A 14,671-nucleotide genomic window follows, 5' to 3' on the forward strand; every position below is an offset into this window, starting at 1 on the left:
AACATCTTAGGAAAAATCAAAAAGAGAAAAAGAAACAAGCATTGTTTTTCCACTCCAACTTTACCTTTTTCTGGGCGCACTTGTTTTCGAAATATCCTTTACCAATGTTTTAAAAGCTGCATGCGCTCGAACAATGCATTCGATCGTGACAAAATGCAGCGAGCAGCTGCTGGTCTGGCTTTGCGGAATGACGCCATCCGTTGCTTTTGTATTTTAAAGTTGTCAGCTGTGAACAGATTGCGAGTTATGAGCGTACAAGTTTAAAATAAACGTCGTAGGCGATTTTGGAAAATGCAGAAGGAGGAATAAAAGCGTGTTCGTTAAGGCCCTTGACGAGTTATTCAAGAGTTACAAGCTTCTCTACTGGCAGAATACTGGACCGTACTAAATATTTTGTTGTAGAGGAGTATACTGAAAGAGAACGTATGTATTATGTGCATATACAGAATTTGACACACCTGCTCATGGTGATGATACTGTTTTGTCCGAAAAGATTGCACATTACACGTACTGCTGACAAGGCGCAAAAATAAATGTTGCTTTAAGTCATCGCTTTGTTCCTTTGTTCAACCTTCGCCCTACCCTTAGCACTAATGCTCATGAAGTGTTTCTTAAGGTGGGTTTCGCTGTTTTTAAACAAATATCGCTTTCCATGCTGCCGCAACATGATGACCTTGATAACGGGTCGTAGGGATCTCGTTTATGCTTTGGCAGAGCAGTACGAATAAAATACTGTCAACGAGTGCCAAGTTTTGATGCGAAATTATAAGTTGTACTTGGTAGCTCTATTACTGCAGCAATATAAAGGAGAAACTGAAGTAAACATTCCTGCTGATCTCGCACTTTAACTACCTAGCAATGCAGCTGACAAGTGGACAGCGGCCAGCAGAGGGCTGCGGGGGAAAAGGGACATAAAAGACAGATGGGACAGCAGAGAAAATATATGATAGAGAAACTGGTGGCATATTTTTTTTCATACGGTGCATCATTAGGAAGATAACACATAATTGAGTTAGGCGAGATATTTGCGCGAGCATTGAGCAGGAAGTTAGAGTCATTTTGCCATTATTGCAAACTAAGCATTGGCTAATTCCAAAACGTACGTGGGTACATGTACTCAACGCATCATTATCAACGCATCAAACGTTATCATCAACGCTGAGTTACCTTAAAAGATAAATCACGCTAAAGATTATGCACGTTGTTTGGGCGCTCTTTCGTTCTTTTTTTCGCTTAAGTTGGTTCTTCATTCGACTTTTTGAAAAGTGTAACAGGCCCTGGATACTGACGCACGTAAGGTTGTTCATTTTTATGCTTTTGTTCACCTTAAGAAATGCTACAAGACGCGTTTGAAATCTGAGAAAGTAAAAAGCGCACGAACTCTCAGCAAATTATGAGAGCTTTCTATGGCGTAAGTGCGAAAAAAAAAAGACAACAAAGATGCTGTTCTCAGTATCAACAATGCAGTTTCTATCTACCTGAAGAAAAATCGAAATATCCTGTTTCGAACGCGGGCAGCTGGACACCCACCATACAATACACAATTGCGTTCGGAAACATCGCCACGAAAGCGCAATGATTTCATATCTAAAGGGAAATGTTGAAAGTTACCTGAAAAGTACAAATAAATGAAGACAACAATTTGCTCTTATTGACGACGCTTGCAAGTATAATACCATAGTTGCCTTATTACACCTCATTTTGCACATAATACACTAATCAAACTAAACGATATATATATCCACCTAAACTTTGTCAAGTTAGATATGTAACACCATTTTTCAATAAAAGGCATTTCAGGGCTTCAGAATGTAGTATAAGGTATTCGTTGGTAGAACGCTTCTGTATGACTGCTGGTGTTAAGTTATCCCACATATCAGAGATTCGCAGATCCAATTCATATTGATCGTGATATAACTTAACATATTGCTTAAGAACTGTGAAGTCACATGTCCCAAAAAGCTTGGAAGTTTTTGCATGGCAGTGCAAACAAATTGTTTGTCCTGAAGAATCACAAGCTGGTTGAATCGGCCAAGTAATCAAGGCAGAAGCGCTCGTCCTGTCGTCTTCTCTGTCTGTGTCCCTGTTATTCGCGTCAGCCTTTTTGATTAACGGCCAAGTAAATTTTGTGGTTTCAACCAATACCGTTGCCTATATGCACGCAATGACTTTGTAATATAGTATAAGCTTTCTGGCATATGGCTGCTATATGCTTTTGAAATGTGAGCAGGCCAGCTTTATAGCTATACCGTGGTGCTCGAACACAATGTTGACGCACTCATCATTAACATACTTAAGTTGCAAGGAATGCCGTTCCTTGCGGATATAGCCTTGCAATATATCCGAGTGGTTTGGTGAAGCCTCTCTGTTCCACTCGTTTTAGCTGACATCTCGTTATTATAAAAGACAGATTTTTGACCAATACATTTGAATTGCATTATTAACAGGTGCTTGAACTCCGCACCATGAGCGTTAAATGCGTTAGTGCGTTAGTGATAAATAAGCGTTAGTGATAAACGATTACCTCGGAATCACAGACGTATCGGTAATTCATCGCTTGCAGCTATAATTTGTAAATTACTTCAACATAATTCAACCAATACTGCATCAATATAGCAGAGACGCACCGAAGAGAGAGCGTCCGAAAGCTCTTCATCGTATCTCATGCACAATCTAGGCATAGATTATTTCGCTGTGCATAGTGGGTTGTCCAACCTACATTAAAGGTGAGGACTACGAAACAAGTTTTTCTATATATGTTTACATATATATTCCAGTCAAGCTTGCTTCTTCATGAATTGGCATACCGCGGGAATTGGTGCTAAGAAAACACGTTCAGGTCATGCTTGCGCTCACTTTCTGCACATTATTTGACGTTCTTCTGTTGGCTCGGTGATAGCCTTGTCATCACCAATCCATTGCACAGCTTTGCCAAATACTTCAGCCAGGAACGTGCTGTTCGGCAAGAACGCGGCTGTTACAAATGTCTTAAGTTAACGAAGTTTTAAATACAGATAACAGCTATCATTTCACATTCGCATTTTGTTCCTTATGAAGATGTAATCGACATCTATACAACAATAAATTATATTCTAATCAATTTCGTTAAATTTTTCTACCATGAGACGCCGCCCTTGTCGAAGCCCTGAAATCCACAATGTGGCAGCCGTCGTTAGGAAGAAAAATCTAAATACACACCAAAGATTGCGCAGGCAAATGTTATGAGCTTATAATGACACAATGGGAACGTTAACCTTTGCTATCAGAAATGAGAGAACTTAGTGTGAACGAAAGAACTGTACCACATATAGGATTCCAGGTATGTATTGGTTATGATCACGTATTGAAACCATTCATTTATCCAGAATCATTTACCCTGGAATGAATACCTAGCACCCCATTGCCAACACAACTATCTCAAAGAAAAAGTGCTTGTCCCCTTAACATTTCCCTAGAAAATGTGAAGGTTTGCATTCCAGGTTTGTGTTAAATCTTCTTGACCCTCTAACACAAAAATTTACAATACTGTACAGTTGCTATTGTTGTCACGTATGCTTCAGCTTCTTATTTGTTGTGGCGTGCTACGTTGATGTAATGTACTTTCACCCCTCTCATCACCTGTAAAAACTATGAAATGTGAATGCTCTTCAGTTTCAGTTTATTTCTTTAATAAATTTCTTATTAATGATTAGTTTATTTGTATATATGTAACTTCTATTTATCAAACCAATGCGCATGTCTGTACAGTTCGTTAGTGTTTATGTACTATCTCTTTTGGCTTTCACTCGTGAGCAGAACTTTACGGTCACGCTGTTCGACTGAATTCGATGTTTTTGGACACACTTGGCCACTTAATTCTTTTTGCCGCGGGACGAAGACTATCTGGTGCTCCCGAAACGCTCCTACTGCTATTTAAAATGGTGCCATTATGTTGGTTTCGTTTAGGCACTTCTCTAGGCCCAACACAATAATCCCAGTTTGCTATGAACTGCCCAGTTACGCACATAAGTATGCTTGTACTTACGAAGGCTCAATTCTGTTGCAGATATCATTTTTAGAATTGATCGAGCGATTGATTGAGTCATTCGTTAGAAGAAACGGCTAGTTTAATTACAGATGTCTTCACCCGTCGGCTGTGTTTCTGACATATCTGCTAGCTTGCAGTTGGGCAAAGCAGTCCTAGTAGTAAACGTTATTTAGAAAAAAACAAAATTTGTGATGAACAGTCATTCTCACGTTTACTCATGCTAGGTGCCGATAAAAAATGGATGCAGTATTACTCAACGTCAACGCTATTGGAAGTGCGGAGCAGGGATTCGCCAGTGTTTCCCTTGTGCGATTGTTGTGAGTACTTTGTGTTTATGTTTGCTTATTTGTGTTTATTTGCGTTATTGAAGCTCAGCCTATCACACACCTTACAACTATGGCCAAAGGCTATGGCCGATAAAAAATGGATGCAGTACTACTCAACCTCAACGCTATTGGAAGTGCGGAGCAGGGATTCGCCAGTGTTTCCCTTGTGCGATTGTTGTGAGTACTTTGTATTTATGTTTGCTTATTTGTGTTTATTTGCGTTATTGAAGCTCGGCCTATCACACACCTTACAACTATGGCCAAAGGCTATGGCCGATAAAAAATGGATGCAGTACTACTCAACGTCAACGCTATTGGAAGTGCGGAGCAGGGATTCGCCAGTGTTTCCCTTGTGCGATTGTTGTGAGTACTTTGTGTTTATGTTTGCTTATTTGCGTTTATTTGCGTTATTGAAGCTCAGCCTATCACACACCTTACAACTATGGCCAAAGGCTTCAATCAAGCTGCCACTCTGCCGGTCTCAGGTAGCTGCCGCTGCTTCCGTCTCATCTCCGCTTCGCGTTGCCGTACTTGGGCGTTAGCTTCTCTCCTCTGACGTTTCGCTTGTGTGTCTGCAACCTGAACTTCTGGATTCGCTTGCCTACGTTTGCGTGTAGCTTGCATTTGACCTTTAACCGAATTATAGACTTAGCTTGTCTTTTCTGCCATTTCGCTTGAGCTTCCTGAGCTTTAACCACAGGATTCGCTTTCCTTCGTTGTTGTTGAGCCTTGACTGCGGCCTGACGAAGCTGGGGCCCTTCCTTTTTTCGTTGACGCTTGGCTTTTGCCTCGCGTTGTGGCACAGACGAATCGGTCCTCCGGCACCACTGCCTTTAACGAGCAAGCGCCCGCTGTCGCTCGATCCTTGCCAACTGTTCGGCGTCCATGGCGAGAAAGACCGGCTCTTTGTTTCTAGGATATATTCAGAGAGGCTGTGGCGCCCTCTCTTGACTAGTAGCGGTATCTGCCTGGGTGCCTGACGCCCAACCACATTGGACGGACGACATCCCGGGCCCCTAAAGTGCTCCGCACTTATGAGTCACAGTTCTCCCGGAAAGGCGAAGCATGGATTGCGATAGGGAATTAGTCCACAGCTGTACGAAGTAAGGATAGCAATTTTATCGGCCGCATCAACTCGTAAACATTCACTTAGTAACTAAGTTAACGAGCATGGTGTCATACGCACATAAGCAAACATGAACACACTCTCACTCGATGACCACGCACACTCACTGTCAAAACGCTGCATAACTGAGTATTTTGTTAGCTGCTACGAACGGGCGAGATGGGCCTTGTTTCAATAGGAGAGCACCGGCGCTGCGGCTGGTGCGCCGCACACTGCAAGATAATTTAGACCCTTAAAAGTAAAGAAAGGGTGTAAATGTGTCTATAACTCACACCCTGAGGGTGAGAATTATTATTACACCCTTCTTCATTTTTAAGGGTGTAACTTATTTTACAGTGACAGTTGCTCAAGTGTTCCTCAGTCGCTGTCTCCAATGCACTGCATCGCAGGTGCTATTTATTGTTCGCGGCTCTCCACAGCACCACGGTTTCGATTGTCCGTAGCGGCGAGGCCAGGGCGTTAAATGCGCGCTTGCCATCCACAAGCACACGAAACGCAAGCGCAGCACCATCACTGGATGCTGCCACGAAATATTACGCGTAGTGATCGCTGGAAGGCGGGGCCAGACGGTGATCAGCTTATCCTCGCTACTCGGGGGAATGGGAACCCTCCCGAGGAATGTGGCCAAGCGGTAGCTAGTGGACGCTTGCCGCAAGATCGTCGTCGCGTTCGTCGATGGTCACGCCGCGGTGGTATGGGACCCATAGAAAACTGACCCGCAGCTCTCTTCAGACTCGCAAGTGCGGCGAGTTTTTTTCGTTGGATATCGCGCAGTAACTTTACATATTTAAAAAATTTCAGTTTTCTAGCTACCAACTGCAGGAAAAAATTGCCCATGCTCCTGACGTTGTTATATGAGAGATACATGTAGCAATAATATTTCATGGTTTATATCAGTAAAGCATATCCTCTTAGACATTTGCATTACGCGAACCCCGTGCTTTCCATGTAGCGCATTCTGTGGAATAGTATGCGAACATATCTGCGAATGAGAGCCGAGGCGTCACTTCCTGGTTGAGGCTGCGTGCCGCGTGCGGGTAGCACAACAGCGCTCACTTCGGAGGCACTGTTGTCATTTCCAGGCTGGCAAATTGGTGCCATAGCTGAGAATAACGCGCTCCGAAACGCGAACAGGACAATTTACTTTCGCAGTTAGCATCACACCTGGACAGCTTACAGAAAAAAAAGAAGAACCCGCTTACAGTTACAGTTACCTCGAAAATTGTAATTGGTTACTGCAATTACTGCCAGATGAACGTCATTGAAAAATTACTAAAGTAATCCGTTACATTAACGTTAGTTTCCTTCCCAATTTTATAACATTAAACAAATACAATCAGTAGAACGACCTGGCTTAACTCTTTCAATGCGTCCTCTGCAGCTCTGCGCCCACCGTTCATGATCACTAAGAATTCTTTTTCAAAATCCAATTCTATACTTTTGTATGATTTTCTTGTGACTGCATCTGCAGCGACACTGAAAGCGCGCTCTATGTGCGCGCTGGCGAGAAAGGCTGTGTTGTTACGTACAAGCACCTTGGCTCACAAGATTGCTCAGGCTTTCTCAATGCCGCGGTGTTCCTATCTGGGCTCTCCATTAAGCGCTGCACTTTATTGTTGCTGGGGTTAGAGGAAGGCGCTCCCATAAAGACCACTGAAAAAATGAAAAATATTACATTTGTGATTCCCTGGCATCAATGCCCGAAGAGGCCATTGCTGTCGAGCCATAGATGCGCCATTTCAATTTGTTTGCCAACATCTGATGGACCTCCACCTTTCGCCCTTCACTCGTTAGCCATTTAGGCTTCCTAATTTACTCCAATTGTAGTGGAAGCGAGCGACCTTTCACGTTCCTTGAAAAGATGGCCAGACTCTGCAGCATAACTTAATTTAAGGCTACATAGTATTCAGCCATAATAATACTATTTCGGTGTTACAATCGCAAACGTAAGTGTATGTGAGGCACGTATATGCCGAACAGATGGAATCAAACGCGTTTTACTTGCAAGAACTATTAAATAATTTTTGTCTACCACGTTCTTTGTTGCTTTTTCATATGTTCATGACTGACCAGATGGTGCATGTAGGAGGGGCTGCGAGCACATATATTTCGTGTGTTTCGTTTCAATAAATTGAGTTGCGAGTCTGCGCCCATCCTGGTCGAATTTCACACGCTTGCCTCGTCTTTTTCTGCGTAGTTTTCAAGAATGTTATTGTGAAAATTGTCATTCAGCTCGTATGTGCCAAATAGGGATATAACACACACCGTTAATCTTGCTTAACGTTCGACAGTTTTGCGTTGACCCTTTGTTTGTTTGCTTGTGTGCACCAAGATCACCTCATTGGAAACCAAACCTACCTTAAACGCAGTGGACGTAAATGTACTGGCAACTGGCATCAGTGCACATTGAACATGAACTTTACTAGGAGGTCTTTCGAACAAGAGAAGAAAGCACGCGACACTAAGAAGTCATGTCTACGGGCTCTGCTTTGCCTATGCTGGTGTGACATTAGCATAGGAGCCTCAGGATCCGTATCATGTTTTTAGGAACGTTGTTCGACCAGTAAGACACCCTAATTTCTTCTGTCTAATTACCGAGAAATGTGCCCCGCAATGACGTCATAGCTGCTTCGTCTTTGTATTTGAAGAGAATTGTAGCGCCCTCTTTCGAGTATTCACGATGACATCGATTGCGTCTTTCTCCTACTCACTATCAGGTGGCACTGCATTACCGATGAACCGACGCCACGCATGAAGAATGGCAAATCCAGGCCTCTAAGCTTGTGAGCAAGCGTCGGCCTTACATCTCAGAGGTTGAAGGAAATATCCTGCACTTTCTGAGCAACCGCCAGATGGAAACCTAAGAAAATGTAAGTTAGGGAGGCTAAACGCAAGCAGTGTATGTCGGAGGAGGAAGAGGAAATAAAGAGTCAAAGCAGGGAGGTTAACCAGAAATGCGTCTGGTTGGCTGCCCTGCTCTAGGGTACGGGAAAGAAGGAATAAAAAGATGAGATAGAGAGACGGCGGGGAGGGAGAGCAAAGCCGCGGCGAGCTAGCGCACGCATGTGGAGAGTCGGAGGGAGTCAAAGGCGCTCACATAGGCCGAGTCACCCTCGAGAAAGACAAAAGTGCCTTCACAGCTTTGTGGGCCGACGAGCGATGGGGATGGTCTTCAAGAAGCACCTGCATAGACAACGAACATTGTATGTAGGCTCTTTAAGGTCACTGAGAATCCATGCATGCTTTACAACAAGTGTAATGGATACATGGAACTAACTGGAAGATGTGTCAATGACCGGGCCCGGGAGCGTTCACTGTCTATTATTAACAAAGGTAATGCGCATTTACCTGCGCATTGCATGGCTGACAGATGCCAGCCACTACTGCGTCAGATCAAGGTAATTGGCAGGAGTGGGGATACGTTAGTAAGATAACGTTAGTAAGAGAGACGCACGAGTTGCATTAGTGACACGTCTGTTTTTTTGTTTGACAACGAGGTGCACCTGTTAAAAAACGTCATGGTTCGAGGGACTGAAGAAATCGCCCGGAGTCCGTCTGTGAAAGAGTCGTCAATTCTTAGTAAATATAGAGTGCAGAAAAGGTGCTTTCTACAGTGTATTTTCTAGCCACAAAAACTCCCACAGGAAATGACACACTGTCCGCGTTCTTTCTGCATTGCATATTGCGCAATTGACAATGGTCGCTGTGCTGGCGCGTGCTGAATTTCCACCCTCTTCGCCTGCGAGAATCCGCCTTCCTCTCTTCGCCATATGGACGCACGTCTAGGCTAGATGTTGGGTTGAATGCGAAAGTTGCGTACCTAGCACCACCAAGCAAAACACCATTTTAGCAGCTTTACCGATGTGGCAATTCTTGTTTGTACTTCCTCGTTGATTTATGGAAATAAAGTGGGCAATGTCAGCAAATATTGAATTATCGGCTTTTCTATAAACAACAAATTGTTAAATGACACAAAAATAACATCAGGTTATGCCATAATGCTCACGAAATAAGGTAATACTTCTCAGCTTGCTTGATTTCACAGTATAGAATATTTTATAGATTTCACGATGACACACAGGTAAATCAATCATGTCAGTACAGTAATACAAGGTATATTAAAAACAAAATAACTCAGTATATGTTAATACATTTAAGTACAATAACCCTTTCATCTGAATGGCTATTAAAACTTTAGGGGCAGATAACAAAGCAGCGATGCGTTACTCTATAGCAAAAATAACTTATGTACCCCGAGCTCGTAACTCTTCTTAGGTGCTTTTTATGTTTGAGATGCTAATATAATAATACGTCCAACGCATCTATTTAGCGACGGCACCAAACCGACTAGACTCCGGAACATCCAAGTAAGACGAAAACTCTTGGACCGTGACCACGTTCATCGCTGGCGCAGAACGTCATTCGTTTGCTACTAATGCCGTTTTTTTTTTATTTGTAGCTCACCCTGAGTCATCGTTTATAATTGTGCGCATCATCCTGTGTGCACGCAGTGCTCCTTTTCTCCCATTTTTTCAATGTTTTCCTCTTTCTATTTCCTCTAACCCCGTGAAGGGTAGCAAACTGGATACTCCTTTCTTAACATCCCTGACTTGCCTCTTTTTGCTTTCGCGCTCTCTCTTTTTCTTTCTACTTATCATTTCATCGTCTATGCTGTTGATAAATCTCCCATGAACGCACGTTTGGCCACTGTGTCCAATGACGCACGTCCTCAGAAAAATGTTGCAAAAGGAAAACATTCCAGCACTACATAAGTGCCCAAGGGTGGCCACGCCTCAGGCTTCCATATCAGAAGGATCAGTGGCACTGTCAGCTGGCGCACCGCCTTTTCAGTAACTTGGGGTCGCCGGACAATAGAAGCCTCCATATGATTGGGCCTGGCTTTTCGACCTGTCATCGCTCAGTTGCAGACCGTTACAAACAAGATCGGAAAATAAAGAATACGTTGCGGAGAGCCACGGAGGACATTTCGTTTCTGAGATACTTCTGTATTTGCACACAAAGTCCTGGCACTAGCGCGAAAAACATATAAGTGGCAAAAAATCACTATTGTTCGTCTTCGCCCTCTTCATGCAGTGCTACAGCTGCGCTATCAGGTCCATTTCTCAAGGCAGCAGTTATGTACAGGCGTCTTGAGCTTATTCTCTACGATCAGGCTTTTTTCCCAGCTGCTAAAATTAACCCATGGACTCGCATTTTTGATTACATAAGAACAATCTTGGTCTACGTAGATTTTGGCAGCAATTAGCTTTTGTCTTATTGGTAAACTGGTAAGAGCATAGTCTTTTCGTACACTTGCCAAGGCTTGACGTTCGGCACTGGTATGGCAATATAACAGTTATAGGGTGGTGTGCAGGGCATTTGCGATGGCATATATGTACGCCGTCGATGTAATCTATGTGTGTCTCGATTTCCAATAAACTATTTATTGAACGTTAGCACAGATGTTGGGCTCTCTCTTTTCGTCCCTGGTTTGTTAAGCGCTTTATACCTGCTCTTTTCCTGATAACGCTGATATTCAAATACCATTTATATAATTTTTCAGGGATTGACTCCTAATGACAGTCGGTCTGGCAGTAATGCTGCAAATTCCTAAAGCTCAAGCTTACAGTCTACAGAGATTATCACGTAAATTGAGTCTAAGGATAGTAGTCTGACTTGTGCCGCCAAAAAATGTTGTAGACTCCCAAGGGACCCGAGATAGAAAGTTCACGGGGCTTAAAATGGAAAACTTATGTGACGAGTTGGAAAGTACCCTGAACTGGTGCCTCAATAGGTACTTAACTTGGATGTTTTAGGGATGCTTACGTAAGAGATTTTTGAAGTTAAGTAGACACTGCTGAATCTTCGATTTCCCATGAGAAGGAGTCCACCGCTTACAAATTCGCTTTATGAGCTGCTACGGGGTGGATAGAAAAAGACGCGGCAGTGTTGTAAATACTTATGAAACTATGGCAAAAGATAATAGGTTGCGTAGAAGCTTGACAAGTTTGGAATGCAAGCACATATGGTTAGTTCATCACACACAATGAAACTCCAACTGTCTTGTGAACAAAAGATCTAATTCGAAATGGCTACTAGATATTTAATTGGCCAATAAGTTCTACAGAAGCCTGCAAGGTAAAGAAAGGTTGATGAAAAGAATACTTGTTTCCACCCGTTTGTAGCTTCGTGCTACAAACGACTGGGTGACCCTTTTCCCCTGAGAAATTTATTTAAACCTACTGAGACCATCGTGAGATAGAAAATGAGGTAAAGTTTTGTGATTTCAAGCTGTGCTTTGCCTGTTATCGGTGTAAAACCCAGGAATAAAACTTAAGCAAATTGGCTCGCCCATTTTGTAGGAGCAAGAATAGACGGTGGCTCCAATACGGGAAAACTGCTTTTTAAACATAACTGAGTGCCTTAGTTGATCAATAGATGTAATCTTGGGAAAATATTGCTGAATAAGATATCCTTAAGTTCCCCTCAGCAAGGTCCAGTTCTATACTGGAACTTGTAGGGTGACGTCGATGGAGCGTTCTACCGTAAGAATTCTGCAAATTGGTACATAAAAGGCTGGAAAAATAAAATGCCACGTTGTGATGCAAGGAGGTGCATTTCACTGGCACCGTAAGCGCACATCTGCCTCGACTAGAGGCCGCGAATAACAGTGCTTCCTCGCCTTCTCCCATACCGGAGCCATGAGGTCACGTCACGTTCACGCCGCCGAGCTCCGCCTTCTTTTTCTTTGTTTTTCTCTTTTTCTGCTGAGCGGGGTATTCCGAGTGTCTGTATTGCAAGCTCTCATCGGGCGATGTACCGAAGTCACGTGCCAATTCGTGATCTTTCAGGCAGTGCGTGTTACGTAGAGGCATTGGTGCGTGCGACCCTCACGCTCTAGCTGGAAGCGCAAATCAATCGAGAGGAAGGGTGCGTGGGCTCCTGTTTGAAAATTCAGCTGGTGGCAAATTCAACGTTTTAGAACCCCAGGTGGTCGAAATTTCCAGATTCCTCCACTACGGCGTGCCTGATAATCACAAAGTGGTTTTGGCACGCAAAAGCCTATAATTTAATTTAATTGGATTTGCGTCGTGGAGCTTTTTCGTACTTCGCAGACGCGCTTGCCACCACGCCGTCTACGCAACACGGCTGCTCTTTTGCAATGCCCAAACAGGGGCGAAGGTTCTTTAAAGAAGCCTAATGACTATGTATTTTCGATGGGTGATGGGGATCTGAAAAATGAAGATATACGCTAGCATGGGCTCTCATTTACTCAGAATGCCTCCACGCCGTCAGATTCCATGTTCCATAATATGTTTCATATTTTTTTCCAGATTCATAGCTTTGGACAAGCAACATACTGCCGCCAAAATGCTGCCCACAACATGGGGCCCACCACATGCTGCCCCTACCACACCCGAGTTCTCGCTCGGGGCGGAAACTCGGGTGCGGTAGGCAAAGATAATTCTTGATTCGATTATTCCCACACACATCCTTATGTGCATTTTATATTTATGAATTTCTTTTCGCATCTACAAACGCCATTCGTATAACTTTCTTCAGTTATAATCTTTTTTTATTGTAAAGCAAGAACGTTTCGATTTGTCAGGAAGATTTCGTGCATGTACTTAAGAAGATGAAGTGCGTGCAATCATAATCATTGCAGAATTAAGCACTGTTTCATAATCGGAGTCAGCTGCGGGGAGCTTCTGAGCTCTCAGTGGCTGCAGGCTTATGGCACTGCTAAAATCTGCCCTTCGTATTTCATTTTGCTCGCCCTTCGCACCCTGTACTCAATGTATTGTTCGTCATGTATATAACTACGTTAGGATGGATAGTTGGGCGTGTTGGTTAAGCATGATTTCTGAAGCGAAGGCGCTAAAATGACGGAGGACAAAGAAGAAACACACACACACACAGGATGCCTACGTAGATTGTCAGGTATACGTAGATACGTAGGCATACGTAGGCATACGTAGAATACGTAGATTGTCAGGCAGGAGTTGTTTATGAGATTCCTTTAAATTGTGGTAAAAAGTACGTGGGCCAAACAGAGCAGTGCCTGAATGACAAGCTGAGGCAACACAATAACAAAGTGAACAATGGGAGGGAGGGCCACCTGGCTATTCATTGTAGAAATTGCAGATGTAAGCCAGACTTCCACGCCTGCGCTGTGGTTGCCAGAAGCCGTGACAAATGGGTTAGATTAATAATTGAGGCCAAAAGAATCATTGAAGCAGCTGATAACTGGTAAGTGTTGCATCCATATCACTGTCACGCAAAGAACTGCTTTACTTGAACGCGAATGCGCCCTGAGAAACTGTGATTGTGCTCCTAGTATAAATCGGTGGCGTTTTCTCCTGATTAAACATTGTTGAGGCACCCTGTGTGTGTGTGTTTCTTCTTTATCCTCCGTCATTTTAGCGTCTTCACTTACGAAATCAGTATATAACTACTCCTGCTTAAGGCCTCTAATCAGAAGCTGGCAGTAATCTTGAAATAAAAAAATAAATTGCTATTACCAATCATACCATCCATCCATCCATCCATCCATCCATCCATCCATCCATCCATCCATCCATCCATCCGTCCGTCCGTCCGTCCGTCCGTCCGTCCATCCGTCCATCCATCCATCCATCCATCCATCCATCCATCCATCCATCCATCCATCCATCCATCCATCCATCCATCCATCCATACATACATACATACATACATACATACATACATACATACATACATACATACATACATACATACATACATACATACGTCCGCCCGTCCGTCCGTCCGTCCGTCCGTCCGTCCCGTCCATCCATCCATCCATCCGTCCGTCCGTCCGTCCGTCCGTCCGTCCGTCCGTCCATCCGTCCATCCGTCCGTCCATCAGTCCTGTCGCGTCAACACAGGAGCCCAAGATGTCTTGGAGCTAGAGTGGTATGATGCCGTCGTGGAAAGTCTCGTCATGCTATCGCAGTCGCTCCTTTTATGCCGAGCAAAAGGCCTAGGTTGTCTGATAGCTTTCGTCACTAGGTAGGTGTTCGTTGTCGTGTGCCGTCGTAGTCGTTACGTCGTTGTCATTCCAGCTGTGTCTTCTGACTCTCCTCATGTTGTCGTCGTCATGGTATTATCGTCATACGGTCACCGTACATTGCTTGTCGTACTATAATCGTGATGACGTGGAGGTAGTTC

General features: G+C 43.7%; 1 protein-coding gene across 8 annotated transcripts in view; it reads left to right on the forward strand.

Annotated features, from left to right (window-relative positions):
* Nucleotides 1-14,671, forward strand: part of LOC135905513 (cell adhesion molecule Dscam1-like) — a 910,071-nt gene that overhangs the window by 89,532 nt on the left and 805,868 nt on the right. For 2 of the 8 annotated variants that reach the window (XM_070535539.1, XM_070535545.1), the window contains exon 1: nt 4,626-4,716. The exons of 4 other annotated variants lie outside the window; for them this stretch is intronic. The gene's annotated coding sequence lies outside the window, so the exon portion shown is untranslated. Of the gene's footprint in view, nt 1-4,251; nt 4,345-4,625; nt 4,717-8,196; nt 8,350-14,671 lie in introns of those variants that run through there. 2 more of the 8 variants (XM_070535542.1, XM_070535540.1) reach the window with 2 other exon arrangements.

Source organism: Dermacentor albipictus, chromosome 3 (genome assembly GCF_038994185.2).
Source record: "Dermacentor albipictus isolate Rhodes 1998 colony chromosome 3, USDA_Dalb.pri_finalv2, whole genome shotgun sequence".
NCBI lineage: Eukaryota > Metazoa > Arthropoda > Arachnida > Ixodida > Ixodidae > Dermacentor > Dermacentor albipictus.